Genomic DNA, 23687 nt, shown 5'->3' on the forward strand with positions numbered 1-23687 from the left:
GGACTGATTTATTGTTTGATCCATCACTTTAGATGTCCTTGTTTCTAGATCTTTGTTACCTTAAAATTGTTTAACTATTTTTTTTAGTGGATCAGACCAGGCCTACTTTTAATTATCCATTTAGAAGAATGACATCAGCCTTTGAACAAACATTCACGACTGGTTTTCCAAGTTTTCAATTTCAATGAAATGCTGAATGAAATTGAATTTAGAGTTAGTGTGCTATGATGTATCCTTATTAAGTATGCTTATATTTCACACTTATGTTTCTTTATATAGACTTTAGTTTTTACAAGTTTCTGACTGCTACATGAACAGCTTCATTCCATAAATTTTTGTTCATTTATTGTAGACAGAGAAGAGAATGTAGCAAGCAGACTGGTTTGCTACTGCCCTGCCTACACACAATTCAGAGCTACAGATAATATCAAGATAAAAGTGTAAATTGATAGAAGAAGTCTTTCCACTTCCTCCTACTGTGAAAAACAGAAAAACCCATTTATTTTTTTTCTTGTAAGCTCTGGCTAAGCTCATTTTCTACTGCAGAATAAACAACACTAGACTTGGGGTGATTAAGTATTACCAGCTTCTGTTGGCCATAAGACACATTTTTCTACAGAATAAAAGAAAAACAAAATGGCTTGAACTCTTTTTTGAAGATGGCAAGAAGGCTGCAAGGTTACAATAGATCACACTGCCTTATCTCTTGTAAAATGTTTTCAATAATACACTTCTGTGACACCTATTCCCGTTCAAATGCCCTTTAGTTGAGTTTTATGTTGTATTTATTCTAATGGTATATTTGTTTAGCACATTATTGTCTGTCTAATTATGACTAATGAGTTTTTATTTTATTAGTTGTTGTAGTTACACCTTTAAGGTTGTCATTCATTCTTAAACATATTTATTGCAGTGAATACATTTCATCAGCCCCTTTTCCTATAAAACCCATGAAATGTTTACCTTGGATTATCTTGGGATGGAGGGTGTATTCATCTTTTGGGCAGAATTGTACAGATAGCTGTCAAAACCAGAAATAAAAGAGACATAAGGACGCTATGTATATCTAGACAATTTTGAGAGAGGCAGAGGGTGTAGACCTCCTCATTATTTCCAAGACTCCAAGGAAGGAAATAAAAAATAAGTATCCATGACTCAATTCACAGTGTATTATCCAGTGTGAAAGATCACTGGATTATATAAAGTTGTAGTGAATACATTTAACCAGGACAGATTTATATCCTCTGAAGCACTTAAACCTAATACACTCTTCTCATTGGAGTCTCACCTTGTGCAGCTTGTATGGGTTGCTGGACTGTGAAATCAGGTGGAAAACCTTGCTGTGCCAGAGATAATTTCGCATGACATTCAGAAGGGACTGAAAGAAAGTTTATTATGTCCTACAATAAAGAGATACAGAAACACTGCAGACTATGCAAACATTAGGGACTGTAAAACAAAGAGGGAAGTAGAAAACTGGGAAATCATGGGTTAATAATTGCCTAAGCAGCGCTCCATTTACTGCTAATCTGATGACTTAATTCAGTGTGCATCTATGATCAATGACCCCTCACGTTTTTTGTTTCTCAATCCAGACATGTCTGTTTGAATCTACCATCTCCTACCATCCTGACCTCATTCTGCAGTGAACTTCTACATGAACCTTCACCTGTATCACTGCAGGTATCTTTTGATCAATTGATTGTTATTCCTAGTAATATAGTCGTGAATAATGGCATTCGTCCTTCCATATTCCAAACCTGTTTATCCAGTACGGGGGTCTATAATGGCACGCAATGGACGCAAGACGGGGGTATAGTTTAGATGGGATGCCAGGGTACAGAGGGTACATACACACACAGACACCTGCATACTCACGACAATTTAACCAAAGCTAATTAACCTACCAGCATGACTTTGGACTGTGGGAGGAAACTGGAGCACCCAGAGGAAACCCATGTGAATACAGGGAGAACCTACAAACTCCACACAGACAGCACCCCAGATCCAGAATTGGACCCAGGGCCCCAGCATTGCAAGGCAGCAATGCTAACCACTGTGTAGTCATGGCACGCATGATTACTGCAAACTGGGGTAAAATAAGATATGACAATTAGAACTTAGCTAATACAGGATAATTTGATTTTTTTTAGAAATACTGTAGGTTCTTTAGGATAATCAGCATTATTTTAAATATTGGTTTTGCTTAACTAACTTTACTTTTGAGCAACAACAGTAAAGGATCCACACAGAGTCAATATTCATGCATGGTATATTGAAATTTACAAAAGGTTTTTAATACACTTATAAAATATTTATTCCCCAATTACAGACAGTCGTCTTTCAAGGCAGTACATGTGTTTGGATAGAGACATGGTTAAATTGTAGAAAACAAAGTATACAAAAAAGTGGCTAATGTTTTAATTGGGGTCATGTAATTAGTGGAGTACTAGGAACACTGTTTATCGTTTTACAGTATATAAATGATCTGTAGAAGCTTATGTTGATATATTTTATATCAGTGATGTAGTCTCCACAATGCTTAGTAAACTATTCAGGTATACAGAAAATTAGGAGAATTAGCAATCTTAGTAGAGGCTACAAAGGCAATAAATAGGTAAAATTTACGACTGGATAAATGACAGATTATGTTAAATGTAGACAAGTGCAGAGTATTAGGTGCAGATAGTAAAAATGTGGACTACAGATACAAAATGGGAAACAGTTGAAGAAGCTGCTTGTAAAAATGAGTTCACATTCACAGTTATGAGGAAGCAAAAAAAAGTCAAACGGGATGTTAGGATCTATAGTTCAAAAGGTCACATTTACAGGTATGTTTTAATAACATTTTTCAATGCACTAGTATCAGCTTATTTAGAATATTGTGTACGATTTAGTCACCATAATTCTACTAGGGTACAACATACAGCCCTTCACAGCCTTCACCATTTCTTTCTGTTTGCCTGTTTCTGATGTCAGTCTTTTGTAACAATGTAATAAAGCCATCCATCCACTGTCTCACCACTTCCAGCTCAGTGTCGCGAGGGAGCTTAAGCCTGTCGTGACAAGAAACAGGCACAAGGGAGGGCACACCTTGGGCAGGACATCAGTCCACCGCTGGACATACAGACACAGACACACACTCACACCAGGGCCAGTTTCCCAGAAGCCAATTAACCTACCAGCGTGTCACCTGGAACAAACCCACATGAACAGAGGGAGTAACAACATTAATATGAAAGCTATTTACTGTTTGTCCAAACTATCAGAAGAGGGAAATTTCACATTTAAATTATGGACAGGTAAAGGTCACTGCCTGTACCTTAAAAGCTAATTATTAACCAGTGAAAAAAGTGGAACGTTTACTGCATTAAATCAAAAGAACTATACTTCTGTCTAAGTTACACATTTAATTAATTGTATATGTCAATGTAAACTGTAAATGCAATATTAAGCTTTTTAAATTTTGCAATAATTGAGGCAGGCTATTTTAATAAAGAAAAGTTTTATCAAGTATCATCAAGAACTAAACACCAGGTGTTGGATTTACTGTAAGCACCCAGGTTCTCATCTGTTTCATGCAAAGACACTTTAAAACATTTGTGTTCTACTAATCTGATAACAGGTGTTTTCATAATGCACACAGGCCATATAAGAGCAATGATATGACATCCAGCTCTTCACAGTGATTGCTTTCCAGTTCAGTAAAGAGGATATTTTATTGAACTTTTTGTCTGGCGACATTTCAGAGCCTTTTCAAGTTCTGAGAGAGGATCATTAGGAAAGCATTGCGCTCTGTTCAGACATCAAAAGATGTCTCTGGAGAGGATGGAAATAGATAGCAATGGATTCTTTTTTTTTTACTTTATGTAGTTTATTTTAATGTTCAAAGGTTTGGCAATATTTTTGTGCAAGAGGCACAGGAGAGAGGATGAGGCCAAAAAGACCACAGAGAAGGAGAAATATCAGAAACAGAGAAGAGAGAAGACATGGAGAGAGAGCATGATACTTAAAGTTCTTGTTCTTCACACTCTCAACAAAATGGGCATGGGGATTTGACTTTCACCAATACGGCAGACTAATCGTTTCTCCTCAATAAATTAAAAAAAATGTAACAGATAGATTCTGCGAGGGAATCATTTTGTTCATCTCCTAGAAACCAGAGGACATCGGTCAAGTTGTTTGGTGACTACTGCTGATTTTTACCCTCATCTACTTTTGCTTCTTTAGCTACTGTATACTGCCATTATGCTAAGCAGGTGGGCACAGTTCTTTACTTGCAGATATCTCCAGAGAATCAAATGTCAAGGGAATGAGAGTATGATAGTGACTACCTCCAGGGGCTCTGGTTTTCTCCTGTAGTCTAAACATGTGCTGGCAGGTTAATTGGCTTCTGTAAAATTGGCCCTGGTGTGAGTGTGTGCTTGTCTGTTTATATGTGCGCTACTGTCGTGCCATCCAGGGTCCATCCTGCCTTGAACTCATTGCTTGCAGGGATAGGCTACAGGTCCCCCATGACCCTAAATTGGATAAAGTGGTAGGAAGACTCAGGACCCCTGAAGACAGTAAAGTAGCAGCAACCTGCAGTCTGAGTCATTGCTCCCTGTATGCGGTGCTAATATTAAAGAAGACTAATGCAAATGTCCCTGTGCAGTATGAGTGTTGGAATGCATTTCTCTCTTTAACTACTGAAGACAGCAGCAGACCCGGCAAATGTGTCTGTGGGGACAGCCTCAAGGGTTAACAAGGTTGCTGTTGGCAGCAATTCCGGACAAAAGTAGCTACTGAAATGTTACTAGTGATCTCATGCGTCTGTGGAATTGACTGGAGTGGGACCCACTCACTGTTGTGTTGAGTTGTTGTGTTAAAGCAGTGTAGCTATAAAATAGACTTATCTCAGTTGTCTAATAACAGGCAAGATTTTGTTTCTCTAGTCTATTTGCTTCTGACAGTTTCTGACAGTAACCTTCTGAAAGTAATTGCATTACAGCGATTTAAGTCTCCAAGAAATTAACACTGAAAATTTAATCTTCAAAAATGTGCTGGCTCACATTATATAGCTTGAATATCAGGAGCTGTTGTGTATCTAAAGTGCGTGATAGAGTCACTTGCAGCCCTGGAAACTTATCTAGGCATGCAAAATCTAGCCAAATAGAATATCATTAAATTGGCCATGAATTGACCATGACTGATAATCAGTGTAATTACTAAAGCAGTAGGTACAGTATGTGTACTACGTGATATCAATCATAATTTGTTCAAGTGTGATTTTAATTATGACTTTGTTTAATCGCAATTGCTTTATTGGTTTCTTAGAAGTAGTTTTCTGGATTAATATGATCAATAAATGGGTTAAACTGTAAATGCAATAAAATTTGCATACGATGTACTTTCACTTGCATGGCTCAAATGTTAGTTTTTGATAAGTACCTCACAGATTAAGAAGAAGCCTGCGCATGATCAGTGATTGCACAAAAAATAGACTGAAGGCCTGTATTATACAGGTGGAGGAAGCCTTGTCCTGCAATAACTGTTTTCTGGTGAAAGCGCAGGTCTTTTGCCTTTGAGCCACCTCAGGGAATATCGCAAGGTAAGAGTAAGATGCTTGCATTCATGTTCAATCACTCAGTTATTGTGTTTTAATCACATCTGATTTTAAGAAGGTTTGCAGAACTGGATAGCTTTGTTGCCTCGCAGTGCTGGAGTCCTGGGTTCTCTTCTGGACATGGGCTGCTATCTGTGTGGAGTTTGCAGGTTCTCCTCATATTTGTCTGGGCTTTCACTGAGTGATCTGGTTTCTTCCCATAGTCCAACGACATTAATTGGTTGGTTAATTGCCTTCTGGAATAATTGTCTCTGGTATGAGTATGTGTGTCTGTGTCTGTGTGTCTGCCTCACGCCCGTTGCTTGCTGAGACCCATGACCCTGGATTAGATGAAGCGATTAGAAAATGGATGGATAGGTGATTCCAAGAAAATTACATCCTATAAGTATGCAGAACCATTCTGGTATAAAATGTTATCAGCTAGAAACAAGAGAAGGACTGAACAATAAGATATTTGTTCTTGTTTTTGGTGATCTTTGATATAAAATTTTACCGAAAGTGTGTGTCTAGCTGTGCAAACCTGTGCATTTGGTTTCAGTTGCCTTTTTTCAAGTTATCTGTGATACGCTAAATGAAGGTTTAGTGGCATGTAAGCTGCATCTTTAGCTGAAGTGAAGTGTGGTTTTGGCAGGCCTTATCGAAATATCTGCAAATATCCAGAAGTCAAAACCCTGAACTATAGAAGTGTGCACCATTGTAGCTGTCTAGTCACAAGCTGCCTGTGATAATATTGCAAGTTTATTTAAGCAAGGGTGCACACATACTGTCAGTCTGAATGTTATACATTGGTCATGGCCTATTATTTCACTAAGAATTATGTGTTATTAAAGATTTGTGTGCCTTGACCAAGCAGCCTGGTGCCTCTCCATAAATGCAGAAGGATGTTACAAAAGAGGCCCCTTTGATAAGAGACTTCGTAAAACTGTATCAATGCTGAACAATGTAGTGATATATAGTGCAGGTGATATATAACTGGTTATATGTCGCCTCATATAAACTGGAACATGAGTCCGTTTCCCCACTGACTTGAAGATCCTTTTTAAACCGATGGATTTCTAAACTGGCCAACTGAGTTGCTTATAAGGGTGTTGCTTATAAGGCCGTTTTAATAAATAATGTAACAAATGCACTTACAGTAATGCAAGTTTTTGTACACTATTACAGGAGTAGGTATCAATAGAACATAATAAAAGTTACAAAGGAAAGGAGGCATTTTGGTGGTTAGAAGTTAACTGATAAAACACATTTTTGAAAGAAGCTGGGTATCAGTTTCAACAACGTGACTGGGCAGCTTGTTCCACACTCCCACCACCCTTTCTATAAAGAAAGACCTCCTGTTCTTAGATTTATATGCACTTCCATATAGTTTCTCCTTGTGACCTCTGGTCCATGTTTCCCTAGTCATTCTGAAGACATTTGCTGGGTTTTGTCAGTGATTTCCGAATAGAATCTCTCATTTTCTTGAGTAGCTTCTGGGAAAATTGGCCCTGGTATGAGTGTGCATGTTTGTGTCTATGCTAACCGCCAACACTGTGCCGGCCTGTAGATTATGATGTAATCTGTTCTACCAATTCAACTCCACTGGCGTATCTGTATGTATGAAAGACCTTGTTAGCTGACTTACTGGAATTTAAAAAAAAAATCAGAGAACATTTTGCTGCAGAGGAGAGTATTGCAGATTGACAACGAGAATTCCCAGTGTTTGCTCATTCATAGGATTCTCACGGGATCTTCCTTCATTTTATGTACTTATGATTGAAATGCATCAAATAGTAACAATGTAACAATGGCCACTATCTGGGTTTTACTAATCTTTTGTTCCTCTGTTTTATTGCCTGCTCATGGTTAAAGAGGATTTTCAGAAAATCATGAAAACTGGTTTGCGGTTATTAAGACCTTCTAAATGACATAAAGTTCAAATGAGCTGAATAAAAGTTAGAGTTAAAGTTTATGAGTAAAATAAAACTTAAAAGATTTTTTTCAATTCAATAAATGAGTTCAAAGTTAAATACAACATGTCACAGCATACATGTCACGGAATTATCTCAGAGATGCAAGTAATGGGATGGGCCAAGAAAGGACAGAGCGCTAAGCACGTTATTAAAAATAATAATCAAAGCTGGAGTGCAAGTTCTAGCAAAGACTTTCTTTCCCTCCTGTGCAAACAAAAAATGAGATATCTGTCTTCAGCTGTGCAATAATGAAATCGATTTTTTTCATAAGATGAGTGTCTGACTGATCCCCTGCTGTATGTCTGTAATTGAGCTGGTAAGGAATAACCCAGTTTTGTCTATTTGCACACGTAGACCAAGATTAAACACCTACCAAATGCAAGTTAAAAATTGGCGCTTGATTTCAAATGATCATTTCCGCGTCTTGTTAACACGCAGCAGAAGCTTAACGACAATTCTAAAACTTGAAAGTTGAGCTAGACAGGTGGTTCAAAGTGTACACCCAGGTATTGGCAGGGGGTGCTGGTGTGCAGTGATTGGACGTTCAGATTCATTGTCATATGGCTATGCAGTATGTTCACATTTCCAGTGAAAATGCTTCGGTTTTAGTCTTCATCCAAGTACTAAACATCCTGCCTCCAGTACACCAGTACACCAGTACACCACTGAAGGAGTTTAATCTTAACTTGTAAGCATGATCATCAGTCTTTAGGTGTGTTATTGTTTAAGCCACATGGTGAATCCTCCAAGCATAGACTGGTGCTTGTGATAAATGTGCAAGGTGCACTGCTACAAATAGGTACAAGAAAATAGGAAAACATAGGAACAGTTCTGTCATGAAAATGATCAAGTGGCTTTCTTTTATTCATCCATTTTCTAACCACTTTGGAGTGGTTGCAGGGGAGCTGGAGCCTATCCCAGCAAACAATGTTGGCAAGGCAGGATACAGTACACCCTAGAAGGGACACCAGTCTATTGCTGTCTGATGCAATACACACTCACACACATACACGTACTTCAGGGATAATTTTCCCATTAACCTACCAGTATGTCTTTGGATTATGGGAGGAAACCAGAGCACCCAGAGGAAACCCACACAAACACAGGGAGAACATACAAACTCCACACAGGTTCTGAATCCTTGATCCCAGCGCTATGAGGCAGTAGTACTAACCACTGTGCCACTGCTGCCACCATAGCCTTTACAATACACCTTATAGTGTAGAATCAAGAGAAAATTACAAGGAACCGTATTTAAATACTTATTTCTTGCAAGAGTAGATGCAATAAGCAGGGCTTTCCAAAATCAGGAGGTGCAAAGCAGGGCTCCACCTTGGAAGGGATATAGGCCATTATCTTCATTTCCTTTCTGTGCTTGCTAATCCCCTGTAATTGTTTTTTCAGAAAAGCCACTTCTTGCCTTCTCACTTTCCTACCTGCCAAAGCAGCACAGAATAAAAAATTAATTAAACATTTAAATAGGAGATCAAATAAAGATATTTAATCTCATAAGTGGCTTCATCTTGAACATCTCAGACTATACAGATAAAAAAAATATGATTAATCAATCTCCTGGGCCATTTTCTCATTATACAGTAGTTCTTTCTCAAATGGTTCTCTATAACACGGCTGTATTTGTGTTCTAACCGGGGCTAGAACGTGCTGATTTCTCTGAAGTCTCACATTAACATGAGTCTGTCATTTACAAATAGAACATGTGTTGTTAGTCTCAAAGGGTGTGTGAAGTTAAAAATTTGCTGGATATTTGGAAACTTTGTTTTTTTTTGTACCTCATACATTCATACATTTTCATTTTGTAAATTCCAGCAAAAATAGGGAAGAGAAAGTTCACGCCTCTTTAAAAACAGCGTTTAGGTGCAGGTCTTTTTAAATTAAGTAACAGCCCCGAGAACCCCTTCTACAAAAGCCTGAGAGCACAGCAGTTCAATAGAATTGGTAGCTCGGTTTTAACAGGCCCATAATAGGTCAATATTGATATCGACCTCCTAGGAAACAAAATGCAACACCTGTGAGCTGCGTTGGGATGCGTTGCTCCTGGATACTTGCTTTGACACGTTGAGCTGGAAACATAAAACCTTCTTCTCTTGGAATGACTGAGAAAAATGCATTTCTCCTCCAGCCAGACACTGTAACTGGTGGTGCTCAGCACCAACCAAGTGCACTTCTTTGCTGTATGTTACACCTTTCAAACAGACTGATAATCCACCTTTAGACTGGATTAAAGACTGATGTCTGTTGTACTGTTCCATACTTCCAGTCTTCATTGGTGGCTGAAGAGTAGTCAAAAGGGCAAGAAACAATGATTGTGACCATTACCACATGAAGCATGTTGAACTTGTGGTAAAACTGTACCCCCTTCTACAGTATACAGTTTACAGTATCACAAGCATCCGCTCAACTGGAGTCATAAAAGACACAGGCATGATGTAGTTCTGGGTAGTCATGCCTGTAATCCAATCGAGTTGTGCTGAAGCTCTGCAGGTGGTTTGTAAGACCTCATTTAGTATATACTGTAGCATTCGGTTTCGGTGACTGTTGGATGGCCGATCAATAAACTGTTATTTTTTTCAAACTATGTCATAAAGTCTTTTATCTCAGGAATTATTTTCTCTAAATCATATCAGAGTACTAACTATACTTTTATAGAAACTTTTCTCTAACTATAAAGGTTGAATCAATTCCAAACCTCTAAAGAATGATAACAGTTTATTACTCACTTCTCTCTGTTCACCAGTCTCCTCTACCCAAAGAGCCCCCAGCTCCTCTGTTCCTCCTGGTTTATCACAGCTGACTCATCAGCTTTGTCAACAGGTGTACTTGCATTAATGGAGGCCTCAGTCTCAGTTTCACTGACTGACCACACCTGGCTCTTTTCCAGCTTCTCCCTACAGAAGCCTCTCAGAGGAACACCTCATCTGAACCCTCCAGTCAAAAATATAGGTTGTATAGCCTAAGAAATAGTACAAAGTAGAGCAACAGGAATGATCACAAATCAGTGGTCCTGGTCACAAATCAGTAGATTGTCCTATACAGAGATATTGAGGGTGCTAAGTCTCTTCAGTCTGGAAGAAACTAGGTCAATTCTAATTAATAAGTATATAAAACCCTGAGGATATAGACTATCCCAGTTAGCAACAGGCACAAAGCAGGATACACCCTAGATGGGACACCAGTCTATTGCAGGGCAGACACAAGCACAAACACATCAGGCCAAGTTGACCTACCAGTATATCTTTGGACTGTGAGAGGAAACAGGAGCACCCAGTGGAAACCCACCTGAATATAGGGACAACATGCAAACTCCATCCAGATAGTACTCCAGGTCTAGAATTGAACCCAAGCCCCCACTGCTGCAAGGCAGCAATGCTAACCACTAACCACTATACCACCACTCCACCTAATTTTTATATTTTCATCTTTAATTATTCTAATGCAATTCATTTTGAGTTGGATATAAAGTTCCTGTCTTGAATAACATCTTTGCTCTGCTTATCTAATTTGTTTGAACACCGGTGGAATCATGGAGATGCAAATACTGCTGGGAACACAAACAAGTTACACAGATACAGGGAGCAGCTCAAACACGACACACCTACTCCTGATATAAATAAGGAAGTAAATGTGATGTAACATTTAACCACCAGTTTTTTAAATAAAGTTGGCACCATTTTTATTTTTGTTCATATTGTGGGAAAGTAAATCAATCCCAAATAATATTTAAAGAAGAGCTTGTTTACACTTTAAGACTCTGTGTGACTGTATCGTATTTACAATGAAAGTGACTCATGCCATCTGTAATAGTAGTGCAGAAGAATTTAACATTGGAATTTAAATCAGTATAAGCCAAATTAAATCACGAAGCACAAACTAACAGCTTGCAGACGTTATAAATACAGTTTAGAAACTAAGCTGCATGGTCTCTCACAGTACTCTCACAGGCCGAGGCAGAGAAGCTCAGTGAAGGCATATTAGAATCGTAGGACATCATGCAAAGAGGGCAGCTCGGGAGCGCAGTGTTTAGCATTGCTGCCTCTCCGTACTGGGGCCATGGGTTCAATTCCTGGGTGCTATCTGCATGGAGTTTGCATGTTCTCCCAGTGTTCTCATAGGTTTGGGTGCTCCGGTTTCCTCCCACAGTCCAAAAGCATGCTAGAAGGTTAATCGGCTTCTAGGAAAATTGGCCCTGGTAGGAGTGTGTGTGCCCTGTGATGGACTGGCGACCTGTCCAGGGTGTACCCTGCCTTTTGCCCATTGCTTGCCAGCATAGGCTCTGGCTCCCCTGTGACCCTGTAATGGCTAAAATGGTTAGAAGATTGACGGCATGAGCAGAGGATGTCAAACCATGGTAAAAGTGCAAAATAACATTGTAAAAAGTGAACTATAGTAAACTTAAACTGGAGAAAGGCACAAGAAGCATACAACAGGAGCTGCATTCTGCCTTTCTCGCTGCTCCTGTAGCACATGTGTGTGCAAGGATCACATCAGTCCTACTGCAGCACCCAGATGCTTCCTGGTGTGTAGTATTGAACATTTCTGCTCTGGCCAGTTGTTCAAGATCCGCATGACACTGTGCAAACTAGAAGTACTGTTTTCAGGCCTTTAGTACCTCTGCTCTCCTGATCTTAGACAAGGAGGTCATCAGCATGACTCGTTCATTTTGTTGTTGGTGGCGTTCTGATCTAAGGGGCTCATCCAGCTGTTTTTCGAAGCATTCTAAAGAGTCTCCTCTCCAGAAAGGAGTTTGAGAATAAAGTGGTTGTGTACACAAAGAAGGTGTTCAGATTATGAAGTATAGAAGCATTAAGTCCCTTGTTTTGCTTTCATCTTGATCTCCTGCTCTCAGGTTGCTGGTAGTAAAGGTGACATTTGTGTCAGCAGACATTCGGTTACCAGTCAGGTATTTTGTTTCGCTCGAGGTGTGCACAAAACAGTCTTGCAGATAAAGCATATCAGGAGAACAATCTGCCTTTTGCTCTTCTTTTTTGCTATAATTAACTGGTAATTGGCCCATATCTAAAGGTTCTGCCCCTCAATCGCAGACATGATCGTGCTTATCTTTGAAAAACAAAACACAAGGCAGTGAGACATCGTGAGATGTCAGTGTGGTTTCAGCCACAGATCTCTCTCTGTGTCCAACCCACAAAAATTGGCACTGCATTAAAACTTACCCAGATTTAAGAAAGAAGGTTTGTCATGCAATTGAGAAATCAAGTTAAATCATTATTGTTCCAAAAATTAAATGCTAAAAAAAATACCCAAAGTTCTGTGGAAATCTCTCCAGCGGAGACAAAGTGAATTTGTGGTCACTGCTCCAGGAAATGCCAAGCAGTTGTCAGACAATCTTCTCAATGATGTTTTTAACAAGTGGGACTACAACTACTATTACTGTTTCAGAAGAGGAATTATTTTGCAACCTCCTTTTTTGAAAAATCATGATGATCGTGTTTCTAGGTGCAACCACAATGTTCTGTGCAAAAGTGAAGGAAGTGAAAAGGTTCCCAACTTGAGAATAGTTTCTTGTAACGGTTTGCTTAAAAGCTCTTAGCTAACATGCAATACTAATGCATCGTTTGATAAAAACTGGATCAAAATGAAAGAAATACATATCGCAAAGGAAAGCAATTTTCTGTTCACATGGGTCTGAAAATGATCAAGACGTTTGTAACACTAAAAGATGTTCACTCAGTCAAAGATAGCTACGGATCTGCAGCAAATATGATTTCATTTGGATGTAAAGCAGTGGAGGTGTACAAGTTTTGCCAAACATCTTTATTTCTCCAATTTAGATAAAACTGTACAATGTACCGCAAAAATTCCTCTCAAGCTTTGTAGCGTTCACATGTTTGAAAACAGTCTGGCTGAGGATGAACAATTTTATTTCCTTGCACCCAGAAATCTGTCTCCTGGTTTATATTATTACATGCGCTGATGTGGAAGCCAAAGAGAAGAGGCCTGGTGGCAGCATAAACTCTTGAGACCACTGTCATGGCACAAATCGTGATGCATTCCACATGTAATTCTTTTTGTGGTTAAAGTCAACATTTTATTTCTGGAGACACAGGCATAGCCAGGCTCAGCATAAAACAAGGACTGAATTGGATTATGGCTTCTGGAACGTATTATTGGTCTTCTGCAGGGGGCCAAGGAAAATTGATTTTTTCCCAGATAGTTCCTGGTTTATACTGCCTTCCAGTTTTCTGTCTGAAGGACAGTGCTTTACTGTCCTTTACTCCCTCACTATGGCATGGCTTAAATAACCGCAGTCAAATCCTTTGTGTAGTTTAGCTGAGAAAACAGTAGTTAAAATGAAACATCTTCAGAATCTTTTAAAAGTGGGCTTTCTAAATCCTTGATCTTTTCTCCCTTAAGGCTTCCCTTAAATACATGTGTCTCTTTCTACATTCCTTAAATACTCATTATTTGTAAAGAAAACAATCTTTCAGTCCTCTGGCTGTATGTAAAACTTCAATGTCGAAAAAAAATAAAGGCACTGCAAATTAAATAAGTAATTTGTATTTTAGAATCTTGGGAAGGATTGAAAAGACTGATAAATGTGGAAAAGGGAATATTGGTATTAGGCCAGGGGAGTGTTTTGTGACAGATAATTGACTTTCTGGATGAAGGTATCCAGCTGGGTGTGGACTGTGGACCTCGAGTCAAAGATTTCTTGCTCTTTTTTGTTGACCTCTGCTGTAACACATGCTAGCTAGGATGATCTAGTTTTAGGGAGATTGTGTGCTCAGCACAGGCTGGAAGGCAGAAGGCCTTGGGTCACAGGTCTGCCGTGCAGGAAGGGCATCTCCACAGGCAGGTTTCTACGTTCAGCTTTTTCTTGTCTTTAGTGGAGATGGATCTGGAGAGTCAAGTTGTGGAGGAAACATTAGGGCACCTGTGAGAAGGCAAACAAAGATGGAGGTTCAAAAAAGATGGAGATTCTTGTGTGGACCACAAATCCCAGAATGCTTTGGGAAATGAGCTGCTGCCCTCAGTAACCCGACCAATTGTCTTACACCAACTGGTCAGCTGACTGAGGGAAGCAGCTCATTCCTCACGATTATGGTGTGGACAAGAATCTACATACAGTATTGTGTAAACCTACTGCTCTCTCGTAGCACCCTAGAGCCCAGTGCTCCCAGTGAAAGGGAATCAGTGGTAGTGTGGGACTCGAGAGGCAAACATGGTGTTCACAAAACACACTGAATCTTTTATGGGGGTGACATCACACCCAGTCTTGGTGGAATTGCATTGGAAAGTTATGGATCCTTGTATCAAGGGCAACTTGTTCCATTTCTTCAATTGAGATTTCTCTTGGGCATGTCCAATGCAGCAGCCTTACTTCTGAATACAAACTGCTCAGAATGCAAACAAAAAGGATGTCTTGATGAGAAAAATGTACAGTAAAAGGTCATTTAAATGCGGTTTCTGTTATTTGATCTTTCTGGAAAGAAAAAAAAACATCAGTAGTTAATGCCAGTCCTTTTAAACTGTAAATTCTGTCATGTTCAGGTTGTGCCAGAAAGTTGTAAATGTGGTAATGAGAGTGTGCTTGTTTGTGATGTTTTTGTAATCTACTGGTTTGTTCTGTCTTTGTGGTTGAGGCACACTACCAAGAGGGTGCAGCTTGAGATCTTCCAAGGCAAAATTTGACTACCAGACACCCGTGGTCTAACAGAATAATAAAGGTAACAGCACAAAAAAAGCACAAGCAACAGGTGCAAATTAGTGTGGTGCTGTCCTTTGACTGTGCCTGTCAATCAGTGAGCTCCCACAATTCCCTTTTGACTTCATTACCCATAAAGAGAAAGAGGGTGAGTATTTGCATAGTAGTCAAGCCACTCAATCTGTCAGGAGCTGGAGCTGAGAAAGAAGTACCACACCTCACTCGGCTATGTAGGACCTGAGCCCAGATGCCATGACTGCCTTCAGTACTGACATGAAGAAGAGGACGTGAAGAAGCGAGTACCTCAGAATATCAGCAGCGAGCAGATCGCTTCCATTCCTGTAGATTATGTTGGACGTATTCCTGTTTGTGTGGCTTAATTTAAGTAGTGCAGACCTCCATCCAAAGCAAAAGCAACAGATGTTTCCTTGGAGGAGCCAAGATTCTGTACTTGTTTGGCAGTCTTCCAAAGCATTATTTTGGATAGATCTGTAGTTTTGTCCTCTACTGTTGTTAAAACACAATGGTTTCCATCAATTTAAGTGGCTTTCCTAGAGAGATGCTGCCTTACATCTAACCTCACCTCTGACCATCTGCAAACCTCCATCCCACTTCACAAAGTAAGCATCTTCATTTTCCAGAGCACCCAGAGGTAACCCACACGAAACTGGGGAGAATATTTGAACTCCATACAGATAGCAACCCAGGCAGATAGCCACCGTGCCACCCCCATATTATTTATAGTTTTTTAACCCAGGAAATGACATCAGGTATTCTTTTATCCCTCCTGGATCTTCATTGAAAGCTCAGCATAGTGATTGGGAGTTTTAAATGAATGTGTTGTGCCTGAAAAGCTTGTGTTAAGCATTTAACCCTACTGTAGTGCAATGAAGACCAGAGTTATAGTGGCTCATCGGGATAATGTTCATCTTTGTTTTCATGGTGCTATGTCATGGACTAGAGAGCATGGAACCACCCCCCCCCCCAACCCTCCCAGACTGGTGGCCAGTCTGTCAGAATACTGCCCAGCTGTGTGGACTGGAGCAACTGGGGTAAAGAACCTCTTTCAAGGTACAACATTAAGGTCTGCAGCAATACCTCGGACCCACAACTTGTTAGAGCTGATGTGTGGTGAGCGTTCTGGCGCGCTATGGCTGCCGTCGCATCATCCAGGTGGAGCTGCACATTGGTGGTGGTGGAGGGGAGTCCCCATTACCTGTAAAGCGCTTTGAGTGGAGTGTCCAGAAAAGCGCTATATTAGTGTAAGCAATTATTATTATTATTATTATTATTATTAATTAGTTATGACTCTTATTCTTGTTATAAATGCTTATTCATTAAAGATATATCACTTCCACTGCAGTGCTAATAAAAAATCTAGTCTAAATCTAGGTGCTGCCAAAACATTAACAAGACAAAATAACCCCCTCAAAAAGCACACTTGGTACAGGAATTGTACATTTCAATTAATCTTTCAAACCAAGGAATTCCATATGATCTGACATCTGAACACATCTTTTACTGCAAACATAGAATAATTGTTCTATTTATAATTGATACTGTGATTGATAATGAATTCCTTTGGGACAAGAGCTTATGCCACAAATAAGATTTCTGAAATCATTCAAAGGTATGGGCAATATTCCCTAAACAGTGTGTGCATAACATTAGAATAATGTTTTAACATTTTTTTGTGAATTTTAAAAGTTACACCCCTCCTTCCTGCTCTGCCAACCCCTTTTCTGTAGAAAAGAAGTTGAACAGGAAGTTACTCGTCTGGACTTGATGCTAATGTACCACACAGGGTGCCTAAGACGTTGTGAAAGAACGATGGTAATCTGCACTTGATCAGAAAAAATGCAAGCAGTGTTTATGTTCGGTAGATATTTTGCAATGTCATTCAGCATCCACGAAAAGTAAATGTAGTGTTGCACTGTAATTTCAAATGGCTTAAAAAGGCAAGTGAGCCGAGGAATCAGAATATTGAAGGAGAGGAAGCCAGTGCATTGGACCAAGCAAAAATCAATCTTTAAAAGGGCAATTCAGGATTATGTAACAAAAAGTGTGATCAATATCAGACTATTTAAGAATGTGAGTAAGTCATGTTTTTATCAGGTTGTGCAGTCTATCACTTAAAACTGCACCTACAGCTCCTCGACACCTTCTTCATTTGTGACCAAATACTTTATCTTGTACACTTTTGATGTGTCATTTCCTGTCCAGGGAGAGAAAGCACTACGATCCATGGGCTTTAAGATTCATATTAAGGTTCAGAATACTGCCATTTACGACAGGCCCAGAGCCTTCCCATCTGACCAGGGAAATACATTCCAGACAGTCGCAACTCTGTGGATAAAAGCACAGTTTCTTTGTGCCACGCCAGATGTAAATTACTTCAGGGGAACATGAGGTCACCTTTGAGTGACCATGAGTTGGTGAGTGATAGAAACACAGCAGCACCAACTCTGGGAAAGGTTCACAATGCTTTTAATGGGAACAAAACAGGAGCCTTCCTTTTATTCGGATCTTTTCCTTTTCTGTGCTGTAATGCCAAAGATAAATCACTTAGCAGACATTTATTACTATTCCTGCAAACATGCACCAAGGAGCTAAATAAATAATGTAAAATACCAGGATGGATGCTGGGGCATTCTCTTTAGCCCTGGAATTAGGGGTGTGGCCAGGATGGGATTTTTTCCAGACCCCATGAAATTTCGTTATGGAGTTGAACATTGTGACACTCCATTCCCGGATTGTATAAGCCTTTCATGGATGAATTGCTAGCCAGCATTTTAGACACAATTCTTTGTGATTGGGCAGATTGCGGTAATTTATGGCGGGGTCACAGGTCACAGATTGTTCTGATTGGACAGTGCATGTGCCTGTCAATATTACAGTCCAATCCAACACAGCAAGATCCAGTAAGATCCAGTAAGGTGTGGTCTTGCCAAATAATGATGTTGCAGTGAAAAGAAAACAGACAATAAAAGATATCGTTTACAGCTGTTTCTAAACGCCTGACAACCCACTTGGGCATGTCGTAATGGTATATTTAAAATAGGCGGGTCCAGTACAAAGGCCAAACACAGCTGTAAGCTTATAAAAAAAGTGCTCTTTATTTTTACAGTACAGAAAAAATATTCAAAATACACAACCAAAATAAACACCAAACAAAACTTTAAGCTCCTTTTGAGCTGCTGACTAAACTTCTTCAAGGCCCAATCTAGCATACGGGGTAGCTAAACTGCTGACCAGCTTCAAAACAAATAATTCACCCTCTGGGTCTCTTCAGTCTTCCATAAATCTCAAATTCACAGTTGATTTTCACCAAAACTCACGGATTCCTTCGGTCCTCAGTAGGTCATTCTCCCTTTGGTGAATCGCACACATAGAGGTTCCACTATCTGTCCTCCAGATGGTCAATGTCACTCCAACTGACCTACGCAGGAAACCACCTTGTGACCAATTGTCTTCCCGCAAATGGTCAAGTAACTGAGAGCAGCAACCCCTTCCCCCAGAGGCTTCTGGGAAATGTAGTCCTGACAGGGCTGTGATCTCACAATTGTAAAACTGGGACGTCTGAACATAACAAGGAAATGAAGGGAATTCATTTCCAGACACCCACGGCTCTTTGTGCAAAAGCACTGCTTCCTATTCTCTTTCCTCAGTTCATTTCACTTTTCATTCCCAGTTTTGAAACCCTTGTCAGTGTGTCACTACTAAGTTTAAAATAATCACTTGTGTTGACCCTGTATACTGTAAATACACCCCTTAACCCCTTATACACCCCTTAAGATTTATGTACTTGGTCTCCTGTGTTCTATACTAAAGAGATTTAGCTCCTTTAATCTATACTATCTATTTATAACAATCCCCTGAAACAAGGAAATTGTTTTTGTTACTCTTCTGTGAGCTCTTTCTAAACTCTGAGCTCTGTCCTTTTTGTTGTATGGTGCCAAAAACTGAACACAATATTCTAAATTCTCAATGGTGTGATGAAAATCTTGAACTTGATTTTAACTCCACACTCTTTTAACTGTGCACCCAAATATTCTGTTTGCTGTTTGGCTTGTGAGAGCCCAGCCCCCTGTAGAGACAAAAAGATTCCTCTGGGAGAAGGAGCTGCTGATCAGTCACCTGACCAGTTGTGGGAAACCAACTACGACAGAGAATATGTTCTCTAATGGGAAGCGCTCTCACATGCTGTAATGTGTATTCCTACTTCCAGGATCATTTTGCACTTAGTTTAATTTCACTGGTTGTGTGTCTTCCAAATCCATTATGCTTTCTCAACCTTTGTGTAATTGTCTTATTTTGGTGAGATCAGGAGTGCTTCTTTCCAGTCTCACTGGATTGTTAAATTTCCTTGACTAATTGATTTTGCTATGGCAGACACCTGTTTGTGAAATGACTACCTCGCAGGTGCTTTTGAAACTGTGGGAAAGGGAGGCCAGAATCTGGGGATTTTTTTCATCATGACGCTGATTCTAGACTCAGGGTAGAAACTACTTTATGCAGGCTTGAACAGGATGAATTTCTAGAACAAATAACACACCCTTTACACTGATAGCGGTATGTAGCTCTAAAGTAACCATCACCATTGAGCCTGGGAAACCCAGTTCCACACAGCCCATCTGTCTAGAACCTGTGACGTCCCTCAGAGCAGCTTAAGCTGTATTTTCTCATGCCTCTCTAGCTCAGTGAGTCCCACAGGCCTGCAAACCAAACCAATCAGTCCCTAGAGAGAACTCCTCTCTGAAGGTCCCACTCACTGTCCTCCCAAGCGGAGTGTATTCAATTTCAATTCAAGCTTTATTGTCCCCTAGGAGAAATCTGTTTTTTTACGGCACAGTCAAACACAACTCAATGACAATACACATCATCAAAAGGGAAGAGAATACAGATGTCACGGATGCATAGATCAGGACCCTATGCAGACGGCAGAATCCGGAAGGGAGTGAAACAGACATGGGGAGGAGACAACAAGGAACTGGGCAGGCTGACGAACAGGGGGGCATGACGACGTTGAACTGGTGCTCGGGGGGCGTGACCATGGCAAACAAGTCCGAGGGAGTCCAGGGGGGACATCTGGGGCGAAGTCCAAGAGTCCAAAACCGGGAAATCCAGACGAGACGAAAACAAGACACAGTTAAAAACTGGAATGGGATCCGGTGCAGGGAGAGGGAATAAAGATGGGATTATGGGGACAGGCGCTCTGAGCCCCGGAGTGAGCTGGATCAGGACGCCGATAGGAGGCCTGTGCCCTCAAGCCGTGGGCATAGGGCGACTTGATGGTAGGTGGGCCTCCGGGCGTCCGTCTTCCGGGAGTAGTGAGAGCCCCCGCCTTAAATAAGCAGGGGCAGGATTGGAGGCAGGTGCACATAATCAACTAAAATGTGAAAGAGCCGGAGCACCCTTAAGAGGAGGGATTACAATCGGGAAAACAGAAGTGTTACAGGAGAAAAGAAACAAGAGACAAGGTAGTTACTTTGCATTGTTTAAGAGTGTAAATGCAGTGGGAATGAAAGATTTCCTGAGTCTGTTGGTTTTACACCTGGGTGTACAGAGGCATCTCCCAGATGGGAGAAGTGTAAATTCACAATGGAGGGGGTGAGACACACACTCCCTGATGCTTTTGGCTTAGTCACCCTCTGTTTGTAAAGGATGCTTAAGCTGATTTGATTATTCCCAATTATTTTGCCACTTATATTCACTAATTTACCCAGCCCCAGCCTGTTACAATTACCGGCACTTATGTTGCCAAACCAACAAGTGAAGCAGTATGTTAAGACACTTTCAATGAATGATTTGTAGAAAAGTGTAAGGATAGTTTTATCTACCTTAAAGTACCTGAGTTTTCTAAGAAAGAAGAGTCTCTGTTGGCCTTTTTTATAGATAGTATTACAACATTTGTCCCATTTTAGGTTTTTGTCAGTGACAAGTCCCAAGTACTTATAGTCATCGACAATTTCAACAGGCTGACCATCAATTGTAGTGGGTTGAGGGGGTGTGGCATTTTTCCTAAAATCAATAACCAGTTCCTTTGTTTTTGAAACATTTAACTTTAGAGAGAACTTGTTGCACCAGTTTGTAAAATCATTTAGTGGACCTATGATGGTAATCTGTGTTCTTTAATAAATTGACCAGGGCTGTGTCATCAGCAAACTTAATGAGATGTCCATCTGTTAGTTTGGTTATGCAATCATTGGTGTACAAAATGTACAGCAGAGGAGACAAGACACAGCCCTGCGGTGATCCAGTTGATGTGTTGTGAAGTCAGATAAGCACTTCCTCAATTTGACCTGTTGAGAGCTGTTAGTTCGCAAGTCTAGCACCCACCTTATTAAGTTCACATTCAGACTGAAGTGCTTTGAGAGTTTCTTTGCAAGCAACAGTGGTTGTATTGTGTTGAAAGCAGAGGAGAAGTCAGCAAATAAAATCCTTACAAAGGTCCCTGGTTGGTCCAAATGTTGATAGACCAGATTTAACAATATGTGTATTGCGTCGTCTACTCCTCTCCTTTCCCTGTGTGCAAACCGCAGGGGGTCAATGAGGGCGTCTGTGTTATTTGTGATGTGTTGCTTCACTATTCTCTCAAGAGTTTTCATTTGGAGAGATGTGAGGGCTACGGGCCTGTAGCTGTTAAGGCCACTAGGCTTGGCAGTTTTAGGAATAGGAATAATGATGGATTTCTTCCACAGAGAGGGAATGATCTGTAAGTTTAGGGACATCTGGAAGAGAAAACTAAAAATATTGCAAAGCTGATCTGCACAAGAATGTAGGACCCTACCACACATTATCTGGACCTGCACTTTTCATATAATTGATTTTATAAGAGGTCTTATAAAACTTTTCAGTGGCGATTCTGCCTTATTCCACGCACAGCCTATCCTGACAGATTTCACTCCCTCGCAATTAACTGAGGGCCACTTTTCATTCTGCAGTTTCTCCCCAGTCAACAGGTGGCCATATTGGCTCAAGACCACTGCTAGGCATGAATTTTGAGCCAACATGGTGGCTTTCTCAGAAAGCCACTTCTTACTCCCTCACAAACCAGTAAAGGATTTTTTTTCAGTGCCTTGATTGGGACTGGGATTTCCTAAGAAGAGATGGATAATTGGACAAAGGTCCCTAAACTTTCCAGCCAACCTGTAGCCCCTCTCTCATTCTTAGCAGTTTGGATTTTTTACTGGTACTAGAGTTTAACCTAAATTTAGGCGTGCTGAAATGAAAGAGAGCAGAGCAGGTGTTTATTTAGACGCTATCTGATTGTGAGTTTTTGCGGTTCTTTAAAAACATGAGATGTGTCCGGAAAGCAGGTTTCAAAGCAACAAGAGTAAATTATAACTGATTCTAAGATAAATGTGATAACTAATACTTTTTCTTCTGAGAAAAAAGGAAATCATAAAAGCATCTGCTTTAAAAAAGCCTCTTTATAACTTTCCCAAATAAGTACATTTTATGGATTAATTTACAGCTGTGGGATTTGCATTACACTGGTATTCTTTAATATTGGTCTAACAAGGGAACCAGAACAGGTTCGCTTTAAATGGGTCTAATGGCCTTCTTTTCCATTACTGTAACGATTGAAAAGGAAGAGAATGCACATTCCAGTCGCATGAATACTCCAAAAAAGCAATAAAATCCTCTTTGCTCTTTTTGTAAGCATTCTAAAATGTTAGCAGATACACGGTACAATATAGAAAAATGTCATTTTATGTCATGTGGAACACTAAAAGTGGAGGCATCACTCTTAAAAATGGGCACACAGCACCTTCTGGAAACATGTGCCCAAATACACAAACACAACTGAAGACAGCCCTCTTTCCTTCTATACAAAATCAATTGTGATGAATAATTAGAAAGTGTTCAGAACACTCAGAGGGTGAGATCGCAGCAGAATGCCCAATGAGATAGAGAGATAAAGGGGCTTTTTTTTAAGTAGGAAAGGAAAACTAACTTTAAACTCAGTCCCATATGCAACAGTACTAGGACATATCACGAACCTGGTGCATTAACATTACACCTAAAGCTTGTGAAGAATACTCAAGATGCTCAGCCATACAAGACTAATCTTGAGAAACAACATGTTTGGCACTGGATTTAGGGCTGTGCAGCAAAAGAACTCAGAGGTGTCCTGGTAACAACAGTTTGAACACATTGCATAAGCTTCAGTGGTGCTGTGACTCAGATTCAGTAAATTTCAGTTTCTGAGGTTCCTGTAGAGTTTAAAGGGTGAATGTAGAACACTGGTGAAAAAGTACAGAGGTGTACTGGTTCTGGTTCTGGATGTATAACTGAAAGGTTGTGGGACCAAATTCTGGATGAAATGTTACTTTTGAACTCTTGAGCCAGGCACTTGATCCAAATTTCTCCAGTGAAATACCCGGCTGCATAAATGGGTGTAAATACAAGCTGATTTTATTAATGCATTTAGGTTTAGAAAAGC

At 40.1% G+C, this 23687-nt stretch overlaps 1 protein-coding gene across 4 annotated transcripts in view; it reads left to right on the forward strand.

Annotated features, from left to right (window-relative positions):
• LOC148838258 (prostaglandin D2 receptor 2-like) overlaps window positions 1-23687 on the forward strand; it is a 53193-nt gene that overhangs the window by 9866 nt on the left and 19640 nt on the right. Inside the window, exon 1 of one of the 4 annotated variants that reach the window (XM_088910533.1) lies at window positions 16280-16309. The exons of the other annotated variants lie outside the window; for them this stretch is intronic. The gene's annotated coding sequence lies outside the window, so the exon portion shown is untranslated. Of the gene's footprint in view, window positions 1-16279; window positions 16310-23687 lie in introns of those variants that run through there. 4 annotated transcript variants of the gene reach the window in all.

This window comes from Atractosteus spatula, chromosome 3 (assembly GCF_055471065.1).
Source record: "Atractosteus spatula isolate fAtrSpa1 chromosome 3, fAtrSpa1.hap1, whole genome shotgun sequence".
Taxonomy (NCBI): domain Eukaryota; kingdom Metazoa; phylum Chordata; class Actinopteri; order Semionotiformes; family Lepisosteidae; genus Atractosteus; species Atractosteus spatula.